We start from the raw sequence: 14,582 nt of genomic DNA, 5'->3' as shown, positions 1-14,582 counted from the left end.
ATGTGGTGTTACGGGCGAATGATGAGGATACCGTGGATAGAGAAGGTTAGAAATGAAGAGGTATCAGAAAGAATAGGAGAACAGACGAAGTCAATAAGAAATAGGCGAGATAGGTTAGCAGGACACCTTCTCGTGCATGAATGTTTAGTCAGAGACATATAAGAGGCAGAAACGAAAGTTAGGAGGGGTAGGGATAGATCTAGAGTAGATTACTCAAAGAGTTAATGATATGGGTTGTTCTAGTTTTAGGGAAATGCAAAGATTAGCTCAGGATAGGAAAGAGTGGAGGTGCGTAACCAACCAGTCTTAGGACTGACGACCTTATGATAATGATGAATCTAATCTAATCCAGGTCTACCTCTACTACTCTTAATTCCTGTTTCTGCTTTCAATATGTCCCTAATTAGCCTATTTTTTATCAATATCCGTAGTACCATCTGTTGATCTGTTCTACTCATTCAAACGCCTTTGTATTTCTAACTTCTTCCATTCACGATAGGTACATGTATCTTCATCATTCGCCTGTAACACCACATTTTGAATGCTTCTAACTTTTTCTTTTCCGTTGCGCTCACTGTCCACGTTTCCTATCCGTAGGGAGTCGTATTGCAGACACCGACTAATTACTAAGTCAATAAAGTGATCATATAGAAAAGCTTCCATTTTTTCGACTAAATACACTTTGAAAGTTAAAGTGATAAAATTTTGGAAGCGAGAGATCAAAAGAGCATTCTTTCCTTTAACTTGACCAAACGAACTTTTAGATTTATCTTTTAGGAGTTACTTACGCTATTCGCTATTTATCCTTGGAGATTAAATTGTTCGCTAGTCTAATAAGAAAACCGTCTTCTCGGTTATCTGGTGCACTTTAAAGTTAGAATATCCGAGCGGTGTCTTTATTTGACAACGAACGACTCGAGTAAGTATTTTGCAATTGTGGTTAATTGCCGAGATAACGATTACAGCAGCGTATAATATTATCGTTTCCTATCAAACTTTCCTATTTTATTCGATGCGATTAAAAAGAACATGACTCTTCGGTCGTTTTGCCATTGTAATATATCGTTAATGAACTGTCGTAAATATAACCGACAGAAAATCTATACAGACGTCTCATAAAATCGAACTCAAGTTGCGCGTCAACGGAAATCCTTCAATGAAAATAATGCCGGAATATGGGCGATAAAATTGTTATAGTTTTTGATCGTTATTTTAAACTTTTTCTTTTCTTACATGGGTAGCAATTTTCTTATCTGGTGAATCGCAGGTAAGTACTTCTAATTAAAATTAAAAATTTATGATTCTACAAGACTCTATTACCTTTAAAATATTACTCGTAAATTACACCTGTAATAAAATTTTATAATTTTATTAGCTGTCTATACTAGATTGCGCTCAACTTTTATGTAGAATTGAGAATTTGAAGATAAGAGTGTATGTATGTAGGTATATGCAACCAAGTATACATCCGATTATAGACATTTAAACCCGCCCACTCTTTTTCAATTGTTTTATGCCAACTGGAGTACTTCAAAATTAGCTAATTGCAAGTAAAGATTTTGATTGAAAGAAAACATTCTAGATTTTGAAAATGTTCTTACGCACAATTACAAGTCAATGTTTTGAAATATTAGCCAACTACCCGAGATAAAAATGTTCAGTCTCTCAGAGTCTCTGAAAGCGAGACTCGAGTCTCCGTCTCTAATCGAGTCTCTCTGGTGTCGCTGAGAGAGACTGTCAAAAATCTGTTTAGCGTCTCTGAACGAGAGACTCGAGTCGCTCATAGAGAGATCCTCATTTCGTATCCAGTCTCTGATCGAGAGACTCGAATCTCTGAACGAGAGACTCGAATCTCTCAATAAATGGTGAGTCGATAGACATGGTTAAAATTTTCTAAGTTTAACATATTTCAGAGATCCCAGTCTTTCTACGAGAAATTCAAGACTTAATTTTTCAGTTTTATTCATTCAGTCTTTCTGTGAGAGACTCGAATCTCTGAATTAACAATTTTATGGTTCGAGTCTCTCATACAGAGACTGTGAGAGATCCATAAAAACACCTAGGCAATAACTGAGAGACGTTCTCAGAGACGCTGAAAGACTCTTGAGAGACTGGAGAGAGACTGAAAATTTTTGTCTAGGGTAACTTCAGAATAAATTCTTCTTCCTTCTTTTTCCGTTTTCATTTGCTAATATCTTTCAAACCACATAATAATGTTTTTAAAAACTTAATTGCTTCTGTAAAATTCTGGTGTTGTTTTATAATAAGAATCAGTCCAATATTTGTATGTCGTTAACGGTTGTATTCGTTAGAATGTCCAGAAACAGCGACAAGTACAAAATGTTAGACTTGATAAGGCACGTCATCAATTGGAGGTTTTCACTACAGTTTTTCTATGTGAAAGTGAAATAAGCATACTCTAACCATTTTGTAAATTAAATTGTTAATAATCCACGTATCAAGAGAAAAATATTGAACTGAGCCTTCACAATGTTAAGTATCTAAAATCAATATATAGAGAGAGCAGTGAATGTGAATGTCAAAAGAAGGACTACGCTTTTGTTATACTCCATCATCGGAAAAAAGGGCATCTCTCTAACCTGTAACCGTATATTTTTACTTAAGAAAGTTTTGAGCGTCGCGATGGACGTAGTTCAATTTTGGAATCGAATAGGAAAAGTTGTTCGTCTCTCCTTCGTCTTATAACAGTTCCATAGTCCACTAGTCGGCTGTTTCCATAACCAATTAAAGTTTGGCAATTTCCGTCGCAATGCTATCGAGAAACTAAAGCGACAAAAAGAAGGAGCAAATAATAGATAGGATGTGGATATAGGTTATATTGAACCAGCAGCATCAGCAGAGAAGGAGACGAAGGAGTAACGTCGCATGGTGGGGGTCTGGAACGGTCGGATCTTGAGATGCCGGTGATCTATGGGCAGCGATTCCATCTCGAGCTCGTTTCACGCATTCTTGTTCACGCCATAAAAGATTTACTATATCACTTCTCTTTGTGTTTTATTTCGCATTTGGGAAATAGCTTCTGTGCAATTTTCGGTGTATATACATGGGTAGGTGTTCGACTTGTACCGCGCACTAGATACGCCGCGTAAAACAAACGAAACGATCTACGTCACTTGCAGAGAGTCATCAAACAGAAGTGCCTTGTTTTAGATTTTTACTTTACATATTTTCCTTCATGAAGTAAAGGCGAAAATAAAGGAAAAAATAAAATTCTGAACATTTATTCAAGTTTATAGATGACTTAGTTTCTTTAAGTTCTTAAACTGAACATTTTGGAACCCTTAGAATCCATAAATTGCACAAAATTTGAATTTTTATTTTTTTGAAGCTTACGTAAAAAATTTTTACGCCGAAAATTAGCCATTAAAATATAGACCGAATATTCAAGACCAAATACGCAAGACTAAACGGAAAATTGTTACTATCGGTGGATTTATGAGTAGTTTGAAGTAACTTTGATATATTCTTTTCTTGGAACAAAACATTTTTAGTATCTGAAACTAAACTTTACCACCGTTTGAAAAAAAGGATCTACAAAATTATCCTCGGAGTAAATGTTCTTTGGTCCTATGCCTGGATAACACATGGTTGAAATTAGAGAGACAAATTAATTTTTTTTTTCAATATTTTTACTTGTTTTAAGCACCTTGTGCTAATATTTTGTTCGCTAAAAAGTCAATTATGTCTTGGAGGAGTTTTTATAACTTTCACAACTACCGACACAAAGAAAATACCACAAATGGCGCGGTAAACGCCATCTGTGGTACGATGATACATTTTAGGATTACGTATGCTTCAACAAGGTCCACTTGTGTGGATATCTACTTGCTGAAACGAATCCCGGCGTAGCTAACCTCAACGTGATACGCAGGTTACCATAATCGAATAAAATAATTCGAAGTGGTCTGTATCCTGTCGAAACTGCCAGACGCGGATCGCGATTTCGATCTTTTTGGATCTCATCAGCGCGTCGCAGACAGCTCCGACAGAACACAGACCAACTTTTACCTGCTGTCTTAACAGCAAGTAGATATCCACACAAGTGGACCTTGTTGGAGCATACGTAATCCTAAAATGTAGCATCGTACTACAGATGACGTTTACCGCACCATTTGTGGTATTTTCTAAAACACACTGTTAAGACAGCAGCTAAAAGTTGGTCTGCAACGCGCTGATGATATCCAAAAAGATCGAAATCGCGATCCGCGTCTGGCAGTTTCGACAGAATACAGACCACTTCGAATTATTTTATCGGCACAAAGTCTTTAAAAGTCATGACAAGGTCGCATGTATGACAAAAAATCAGCATTTAAGACTGTTGTGTCGATAAATAGAAAAATTTATGCTTAGGAGAATTATTAAAACACGTAAGTATCAGGATAAACAAGACCAAGTCTTAACACGTAACATCAAGATAAAGACCAAGACTAAAACTAGAAGTATTTGAGCAAGACCATGATCGAATAAACAAGACGAATACGAATATCAAGACTGGGACAGTCTTGGTTTTGGTTTTGCTTTGCACATTACTACGAGCCACAGATTTAAGGATGCTGAACAGAATAGAAGTTCTTGATTTTTATCGAAAAACTGCATTTAAGGAACATCCTAGATATAGAAAGTATTTTAGTTAGCTGTGTCTTTTAACTAAGAGCTAATTACGAAAAATTGTATCATGAGAGAAGACAGTTGTGCCCATTTTCATTACCTACGCTAGAACATATGTATGGTTTTAGCGCATTATCAAATATGATCTTTAAATGCACATTCTACTACATATTTCTATTTTCTATTTCATACGAATGCATAAATAATGGCTAATACACAATAATAACAGCAGTAATAATGATACTTGCGTGGTGATTTCAATAAAGACAAAACGACATGTTGCACGGTCGATGATTATGTGAATGTCTCGTCGGTGCAACTGATCGGATCGGGTGAGGGTTCCGCGTGATTCAATTTATGTGTTCATTAACCAAGTCGTAGAAAGAATAAACGGCCGAGGACAAAGACAAATCGGTTAGTCATTGGATTGCGTTTGTGCGTGATAACCGAGCCGGCGAATCTATCTTAGTCTGATTAATTCAGAAAGGACACTCACGCAATCCGACTGACTAGTAACTACTAATATTCCTGTATGTATTCGTACATGTACCTACAGGTACACACACACATACTATACGTATAAGTTGTGATACCAGCACGTATGTTTCAAATGCGTGCGAGGGTATTATGAAAATGAGCAAATGCCTCCCCGATAACAACACCATACACAAATGCCACGAGCTTGGCGATTACGCGATCCTAAAAAGTGATGGATTACCGACGGAACCATAAGTGCTGCCTATGATTAGATTTTGAATTTATGTTGGAATAAATTACTAATCTCGTATTTTTAAATAGTTATGAATATGGTCCATCCATTTTATGACACGGAAACGCATTAAATTTTTCACGTTTTGCACTTGGCTCTACATAATTTATTTTTTAAAATTTCTAATTTCTAAAAATATGTACCTACAAATAAAATAATATGTTACATTCCCTATAATTGCAACAGCTTTTATTAGCAGATGATCATCTGAAGACAAGAGATGCCAAAAATTGCCATTTCCAATTATGTGTCGAATGTAGAATTACCAGAGAGCTTCTTCTTCTTCTTTTTCTTTCGATTTTGGCCGACTATGGACCACGTGAAATAATTAATGATTGTTCCTCTCCCTTCTTTCTTCTCTTCCAGAAACGTTTATTCTTTCTGCATGTTGTTTTTTTCTTTCCTCCGTCTACTTAGCTCAAGTCTTCTTTTTTGGCCTTTCTTGAAAACCCTTGAATTTTCTAATTTTCTCTTTGAATTCTTGTCTTCTCTAGACATCCTCTCCAACAATTTTCGTTTCTTCCATGTCTCTTTTGACCTCCTTGATCCATGCTATCTGTGTTTTGGGATTTCTGTCGAAATAGTTGAATATTCTATTCGTCAATCTTTCTTCATCCATTCTCTTAATGTGTCTTCTCCTCATTGTCTGTTATTCGTTCTGTTTTTGCATAGATCTCTTTGTTGCTTCTCAGTTTCCATTTTCCATCTTCATACCTTGATCCCAGGATTTTCCGTATAATTTTTCTCTACTTTTTTCCGTCTTGTCTAACAGTGTGGACGTGTTTAGTGCAAGGCATTCTGAAGCGTAGAGGCCCTCTGGCTTAATAACAGTATTGTAGTGCCTTATAGACATGGACTTCTTATTGTATAGATTTTTTTGTTAACTGAAATGCCAGTTCCATTTTTCTTGCTCTTGCCAGGAATGCTTCTTTGTCCAGGGCATTTGGTTGAATTATTTCTCCTAGGTATTTGAACTTGGTAACTACCCTAATTTTTTTCCAGCATATTTCTAAAAGATATAATTCAGTTTATTTGAGTAATTTCGTAACTATAGTCCGAAAAGTCATCGTTTAATTTTAAAAGGAAAATCTAATTTTAAAACTAGGTTGGTCGCACAAAAAATTACATCAGCTTTTCTTTTCTCTGTAAAGTTTCCACAAGATCGATACGAAGGAAACCTGATTCCTTATTTATCTGTTAAGAAAGTTTCTTAAGTTTGTTTTCAAAGTTTTGGTCATCAGACTCTGAAGTGCCTGAAGGACCGGAGTCGTCTGTCGGAACTAAAAGTTAGACTTGTGCCGTACACGTTATCTTCTCCCGCATCTGGCTGGTACTTATCCTAACAATGCCAGTTAATTACTGAACTTGCTACCTGCTTCTAGACGTGACCGCTGCTTTGTTTGCAGTAACGTGCCTGTCGCTGAGGCTTTCCACTCTTCTTCTCTCCATCTTCCTCTCTTTTTGCTTATCTCCGGCCCACTCCAAATGCCTGATGCTACTTCCAGTTCACGTACCGTTTTTTCCGCGAATCCCGAGCTTTCGTCTTTTCGCTCCCGGGCTCCACCGAACAGATGTGGGTTTGCTAACTTCTTGCCGCCCCAAACTCGAGATAAGTTTTGAGAAGTTAATTTAGAAAACTGCGTGAACGGTTGGATTCATGTGCCTACATCCGTACATCATACACGGAGATACAAGAAACGAGAAAATTGAAAAGCCGAAATCACTTCCCTTAATATAAAAAGAAAACAGCAGTAAGTTTTGCATTTGCTGAACGTTTTCAGAATATAATAGGTAGAACTTTTATTAAAAATTCACCAGATCGAACGAGAAGCCACATTTCTATGTTTCAATGTGTAGGGGAGACTGGGGTTGGTGGTGACAGGGGTAGGTAGTTACAGCGGCAACGGTGGCTAAACAAATAATACTATTTTGACGTAAGAAAGATACAAATGATAAGTCCACCACCGGTTAGCAGGTTAGTAACATTTTCGTTTTTTCGTAATATTGATCTACAACCTCTTTTCCTTTAAAGCAGATATGTGTGTGTTGTTATATTTATGCCCTAATCGTTTGTTTTTGCAACGAATCGACGTTTATACAGTTATACTTATTTGCGGTTTTACTACTTAACCTTGAAGGGTAAGTTTCGGAGTTGGGGATAAAAGTGACATTTTCTCGGGGAAGGTTGTTATTTGTTACTACCTGCCCCGTAGTGCTGCACAGGAACAGAGCAAGAAAAAAGAAAATACGTCAAAAAAAGGAAAGGTAACTAAGAAACGGAACTCCACTGACCCAGGAAAAGGAGAGAAAAAGAGGGAAAAAGGAAGAAGGCTGTGAAAAGGAAGGTTTTACATGACTCTTAGTGTAACGAAGGAAGTATAGATGATTATTTTTGCCTGATATATTGTGAACCGTTTGATCAGAGTCGAACTGGTGAGGAATGGGTACAGTGTGTGGTTTGGAAGTTACCTAAATTTTATTTTTTTTATGAGGCGTAAGACCAAAAAATAGGATTATAATTTTGTTCAACGAAGTTAATATGTTTTTGTTATAATGGGGCAAAAGGTTGCTATACAAACATTGTAGTTTGACGTTGTAGACATAATAATTGTAATAAATTATCATTATTCTTAATAAAAACTGTTATATTACATTTGGTTTTTCTTGTAACATTTTGCCCCTTATAGTGTAACAACCAGCCCCTGGCACGGGGCTAACAGTTACACGTCTCTTTTCCCAGAATTTATTTATTTATGTCACTTCTAATAGTCCGGTATCTAAAATTGTTTTTAAATTAATAACCCAGATAGTTACTTAATCAAACAAACCTACATTCCGGTAAAACAATCAAACAAACAAAAAATTACGACACAAAATGTCACGACCAGCCCCAGTCTCCCCTAGTAGTGTTCCTGCATCCTTCTACAGTCAAGGAAAATTGTAATTTTAATCAATTTCAATTTGAAATTCCACTTGGTCTAGCCCGAAGTTTAACTTAAAATTGCAGTTTGTTTGCAACAATGTAATTTTAAAGCAATCTGTTTTTCTCTCCATAGAGTTGGAAATACAATTCCCTCGGTGCTGCTGCTCCCGAAAAGTTTTAAAACACCGAAGTCTACAAGCGTTTTAATTCCAGTTACTGTCCCCATAATTCTCATTAGCTAGTTAGTTTGTGTACTTGCTCGGAATTCGTAACAAGAATTTATTGCATCTAAGGGAGGTCTCCAAGGCACCTGCAGGCAGAAGGAAGAAAGGACGACAACGGAAAAAAAATGGGCAATAACGCTAAACTTCTAAGGCGTTTCGGAATCCTTAGCCCTATTACTTATGTGACAGAAAGGCTTACGAAAGAATATGTAGGCACCTTTATGAACGTTTACGACTACAGTGAGTCAACAAAATTTCGTGAGTCAAAAATATTAATATCTTTTCATTTATATCTCCACTTATGGTACTCATTTAGGTATTTGCTTTATTAACAGTACGAGTGTGAAATGATTATGGAAATGTATACTAATCGCAAAAAAAAGATATTCTAAAATTTTGTGTTATCATGTGAAACTTGGTCACTGATTCACCATAAAAGATGATATTCAACCTCAAAGGGGGTATAAGAGTGCATCAAAATTTGTATTAATTTTTATTTCAAATTTAACGAGATCAGAAAGATTAAACCAGAGGTGGTCAACCCGCGATCCGTCTTCTACATTTTTAGTAGTATTTTTTCAGTAGAGATATAAAAGAAAAGATAGCATAGGATCGAATCCCCTCCCCCTTAACAAAAAGACGCGAACGGTTAATTTAGAAACTCGAAAAAGATTGTATGTTTGGAACACGACGCTGTACGGGTGCGAAACGTAGACGGTGGGTGCGGTGCAAAGAAATGTCAGAATTGTTTGAAATGTGGTGTTACTGACGAATGGTGATATCGTGGATAGATAAGGTTAGAAATGATAGAATAGAATAGGGTAGGAAAGAGGTATTAGCCAGAGTAGGAGAACAGAGGTTGGTAGGTCATCTTGTCAGACTTGAAGGGCTAGTTAAGGACATATTAAAAACAGAAACAGGTAATAATAGGGGTAGAGGTACATTAGATTACAGTTTACAAATACTTTTATTATTTTTAGGGAAATGCGAAAATTAGCTAGGGTAGGAAAGAGGGAGTGTGTGTCCACCAATCTTAGGACTGATGATAGAGTAAATATTTGGATTTTAATATAAGTAAGTACAATTTTATTTGTAAATTACTTTTAAACATTTTATAATAATATGTTATATAAGTATATGCCTACCGCAAATAATAATCGTTGTTTAAGCAACGTAACAACGTTAAAGGGTCGTTTTGAAATGCCGTTTCGGGCTTTTGCTTTATCCTTTATACGATATTATATTTAATCCTTAAAAGGGTGGTGATTCAAGGAAGTCTATATTGTAGCGTTGTACTTAGACGGTATAACGGCCCAGCCGACGCCCGTAACAAATTATCGCAGTGGAATAATTCGCGTGTGTTGGAACAGAATATACAATGGGGATTGTTGCCACAGATGCTTTGAAGGGACCCTTTAATATGCAAAAGGGTCGACTCGTACAGCTGTTTACTCAGTCTCGTAATATTTGACTTCGCGAATTTCGCCAGGTTGTAACGACAGTCAGCGCCGTTATGATGTGAACCGCGCTGTTACGTGCAGCGAACCTTCCAAATATTTTCGTTTACAGTCAGGTCATCCGGGTAACATATAATTTCGGTAGTGTCTCTTGCAGCATACGTTATTTTGCGAAAGGCTTCCCATTTTCATTTTAAATTTGTTTTAAGATCTACTTTACATATGAAACGTTTGAAGTTGTTGTAGAAAAATCAAGTACCTACAGCTAGTTCGAAATCTCATGAACCTTCACATGCGCGTGATAAGCGGACCTTATTGCAATACAAAAATTTGATTGTTTACTGCGTGTCTTGCTATACAAGCAAAAATTGACAATCCCAAGGCTAATGTTCTTTATAGGTAGAAATGTCGAAATCAGTGAAGGAGATCAAGATCAAGGTTCATTAGATTCTGCACTACCTCTAACTCAAATAATGTTTGTCAGAATTCTTTCTTTTTATGTTGCACAATTTGATGAACGTGTTTTTTTACCACGTCCATATGAAAATACCTCTTGCTTCTTTGAAAGCTGTCTTAAACTCTCAAAATCTTTTGAACAAAGCGTAGCACCTCCCATAAGCTTTAAATTATATTTATTAGTCTTATAATACCTTATTATTTATATGAAAAGGTAACTAAATGTATTTCTCCTATAGCAAAGCGTATTATTCAAAAGATGCTGCCGCTCTTTGCTGATTATTATATGTAATAGAATAACCATGTCTTCGGTTCCCAACTAGCCACTTGTACATAAGGGTAGTACATAGTAGAGTAGATATAAGGGTAGATTAAAATAAACATGAATTTTTAGAATATAAAACTGTACTAATTGTAAGAATTTTTCGAACACATAATTGTTCACTTGTTTGTTTGTTTTATTTTGCATTATTATTGTGTCTGGCATGCCTATTAAAATAAACCATCTGAAATATTCTTTTGCCATCGTGTATCTAAATGTACTTCTCTAATTAAAAAACATGCCCCTTAATGAATAAATTTCGCTAATTAAAAGAATTTAAAAAATTAAAGGCGAAGCAGGAAAACGATTTTTAAAATGTTCATGTTTTAATGGTATACATTCCGACAACTCCTGCAAGATATTGTGTATACAATTTGACGTTATAATTAGTCCCAGTCTCTTATCTCTTTTATCTTTGTAATTAGAATAAAAGTTGCCTTTGCGGAAGTAAATTCAGGACAAAGAAATTATGAGTTCCTACCTAATAAAAAAAAGGAAAAGAGACTCTCTTTGTTCCTCCGTAATCATAAGATAAAGCAGGCTGTACTAGTCGTTTATTATCTGTATCAAGCATCAAGTTTTAGTTTATTGGTAAAAGTGAATAATAATATAATTACCTTAGTAATTTTAGATATATGGAATGTAACATTCTTCAATCTAAGGTGTAAATTAAATCTAAGGTGTAAAGATGATTTTCAACGTTTACTAGCTATACAACAGCGTTTTTACATCTTCCTTCAAATGAATATACTCTAACGAAATAAAATTGGAATAAATGAGGGTATAGGATTATAAATATGTACATCAGTTCTGTATTAAACATAAGTAGCTCTCTATCTCAGGATAACTGTAATCTTTGTAAGACAATAGTTCACACAGAAAATAAAAAGTGCAAAAACTCATAATACTGAACGTATATTAAGCCTGATAACACCTTCTACACACCTTTGCGAAAGCTTTGAGGAAATAACCTCATATTAAGGAAGCGAGAAGTGAGATATCCATAATTCATAAAGGATTTCGGAGATAAAAAGGATCCGTCGAAATAGCTGTAGCACGTCGCGAAACTCCAACTAAAAAAAAAAAGACAGCGCATCATCAGATTTCATCTCTAAGAAAGGAATTGTTAAAAATATTAGTGATTTGTACAATAATTTTCTACGATATCAAAGAATCTTTTTATCACAGAAGTTCAACTGAACCTATTCCCATTTTAATTCAATCGAAATTTCGAGTCTGTAGAAAAAATTCTTTTTTCGAAACAATTTGCGAACTAATATCCATTCCTTTGCTGTCGTCTATTACACGGTTTCTCAAGAAAAAGATTCACAAAAACCTCAAAGGATCGCATCCGCCATATGGGAATTCGTTTGATATAAAGGAGAAATCTTCGGCATCCTGTGCTCCCCAGTAGCGTCGCCGACCGCGATTGCAGCAGAACGGAAAGGAAGAAGAAGAAGGCAACCGCTCGACGGCAGAGATCGTCTCAGAATCAAAGTTCAGCCATTATGCTAAACTTGATCACGAGTCCCGCCGTGCAATCCTAGATAGGTAAGAGTCTGATCAAAGGGGTCGTAGGAAGAAGCAACGAACGAAGTCGTTATTTCTACCGCCGGCGCCGTGCCTCCGCCGTCAGTCGTCAGTGATGTAGCGACGCAACCAATATATCCGGTCTAGACGAATATCGGACGAGATATGTTCATGCAAGGAAATCCGGAAGACGAGATATCTTGAGAAAGGATAACCGAAAAGTGGTACACGTACACCTTTGACATCGATTTCGGTTACCGAGAGATATTTATATGTTATTCAAATCAGATAGGCACCTACGTAAAATTTTAAAAATAAACTATAAAATGTATTAGTTTTAGTTATCACCGTCATGTGATATCTGATAATTTGAGATTTTGCACACTTTATTTTCATAATTATTATATTTCCAATAACTTTTGTTTTTCTTTTTTAGGAAAAGGAAAAACAAAAAATAATAATTGTTTCACCCACTTCATGCGTGGGCATTATCAACGCGAGACTCAGATTCAAAAAAAAAATGGTAATGGTAATGGTAAATAGGGGCGAGTCTTCTTTTCAATTTTTAATTAATTATTATTTACCACAGTCTCCTTTTTCTACTTTAAACATTTACTGTATCTGCAAGTAAACATGTGTAACTAAGTCAATCTAAAGTGCTTTTTAGGCCCTTTTAAAGTCGACCAATCGATTCAGTAGTAGTTGTGACTGCACTATTTCATCATCCGAAGGTCGTCAGTCCTAAGACTGGTTGGACAGGCACCTTCACTCCTTCCTATCCTGAGGTAATCTTCACATTTTCCTAAAACTAGAACATCCCACATCCTTAAGTATTTGCGAAGTAAGTAATCTAATCTAGGTCTACTTCTACTCCTCTTAACTCGTGTTTCTGCCTCTAATATGTCTCTGACTAGACCTTCATGCCTGAGAACGTGTGCTACCAACCTAACTCGTCTATTTGGAGCAAATTAGATCCATTTTATTTAACATGTTCAAAAAGTCTTATGATGCTTCATTCCTACAAGCAGGTAATGCTGATGGGTTGTCAATCCTTCCGGATTACGTTGGAGGACAGGGGAGAATGAAACGAGAGAAATAGAGAAAAAATTGTGACTAAAGCAGCCGAGACCGCAGAATGGAACCATCAGTATGCTCCCGATTGCAAAGCTATGGACTAAACGTGTGAATCACACTGATGTTTCTTTGTTCGAGGAAAGACGATATTTACAATAATGATAAGAAATCAAGTGTACGAAAAACAATGAATAAAATTTCTGGTTCTTGATTTTGTAGAGTTTCCCTCAACTCGAAATACGCCCACGGAATTGTAATTTAAATTGTATTCAATGGCCTTTGTTAATTTCGATCGTTATTTTCTTCTAACCGACGACGTGTAGGACATTGCTTTTCTGAATTGAGTTTATTTTGAAGCAAAACGTGGGGTACGTACGTCTCAAATTTCTTTTCCCGAGCATTCGTTGCGGGAACAGTTGGGAAAAATAACAAAACAACCCGAAGCGTGAACAAGGGAGGATTATATCAGAAGCCGATGACAAAGCTTCGAGGTGTTTGATGGTTTAAATCCGGGACTCGAGAGAGAGGAGCTTCTTTGAATAATTGCCGTCTTCATCGTGAGTGCCTTATTATACAGAAGAGAGTGCAGATTACTGCAGCAACAGCAGTCGCTCGAACTCTACCTAAACGAACATACATTTACAGGAATTGACGAAGACGTATGCAAATTCACTTGATGCCTTTGACAAATAATACAATATTTCTAGTAAATACACTAAAGATGAAAGTGGAAAATCGTTCACATACATTGAATAATAATTCAGTTAAATCGAGGAAAGTCTGTAGGGATGCGAAACGTGGACGGTGAACGCAGTGAAAAACAACAAGTTAGAAGGGTTTGAAATGTAGGTGTTACTGTTACTGTTACACGTGAATGATTAGAATACTGTGAACAAACAAGGCTAAAAATTAATAATTATTAGGGTACTGTGGAAGTCGAACGCCTGGTTGGGAACATATTAGAAGCTAAAACAGAATTTATGAGGAGTAGAGGTAGGTCTATTTTAGATTTATGGAAATGCGAAGTGCGTGCTCAACCAGTCTTAGGACTAAGGACTCTATGATGATGAAAAGGTGACAAAAGTGAGCACGTTAATATTATCGTTTCTTTTTAAATTAGGATTTTCATTAGTTTTTTTTAAGTGCCGCGAATGGATTAAATGTATTTATTGTGGATTTATCAGTTGGTGCTCCAGTT

At 36.1% G+C, this 14,582-nt stretch overlaps 1 long non-coding RNA gene across 1 annotated transcript in view; it reads left to right on the top strand.

Annotated features, from left to right (window-relative positions):
• LOC108734703 overlaps positions 1-11,339 on the top strand; it is a 62,984-nt gene extending 51,645 nt beyond the window's left edge. The window contains exon 4 of the long non-coding RNA XR_001937423.1: positions 8,455-11,339. This is a non-coding gene — a long non-coding RNA (uncharacterized LOC108734703). The remainder of the gene's footprint in view (positions 1-8,454) is intronic.
• The last annotated feature ends 3,243 nt before the right edge of the window (positions 11,340-14,582 follow it).

This window comes from Agrilus planipennis, unplaced genomic scaffold, assembly GCF_000699045.2.
Source record: "Agrilus planipennis isolate EAB-ADULT unplaced genomic scaffold, Apla_2.0 scaffold1, whole genome shotgun sequence".
NCBI lineage: Eukaryota > Metazoa > Arthropoda > Insecta > Coleoptera > Buprestidae > Agrilus > Agrilus planipennis.
Note: the sequence above shows the minus strand (reverse complement) of the source record. Positions and strands in the feature narration are given on the sequence as shown.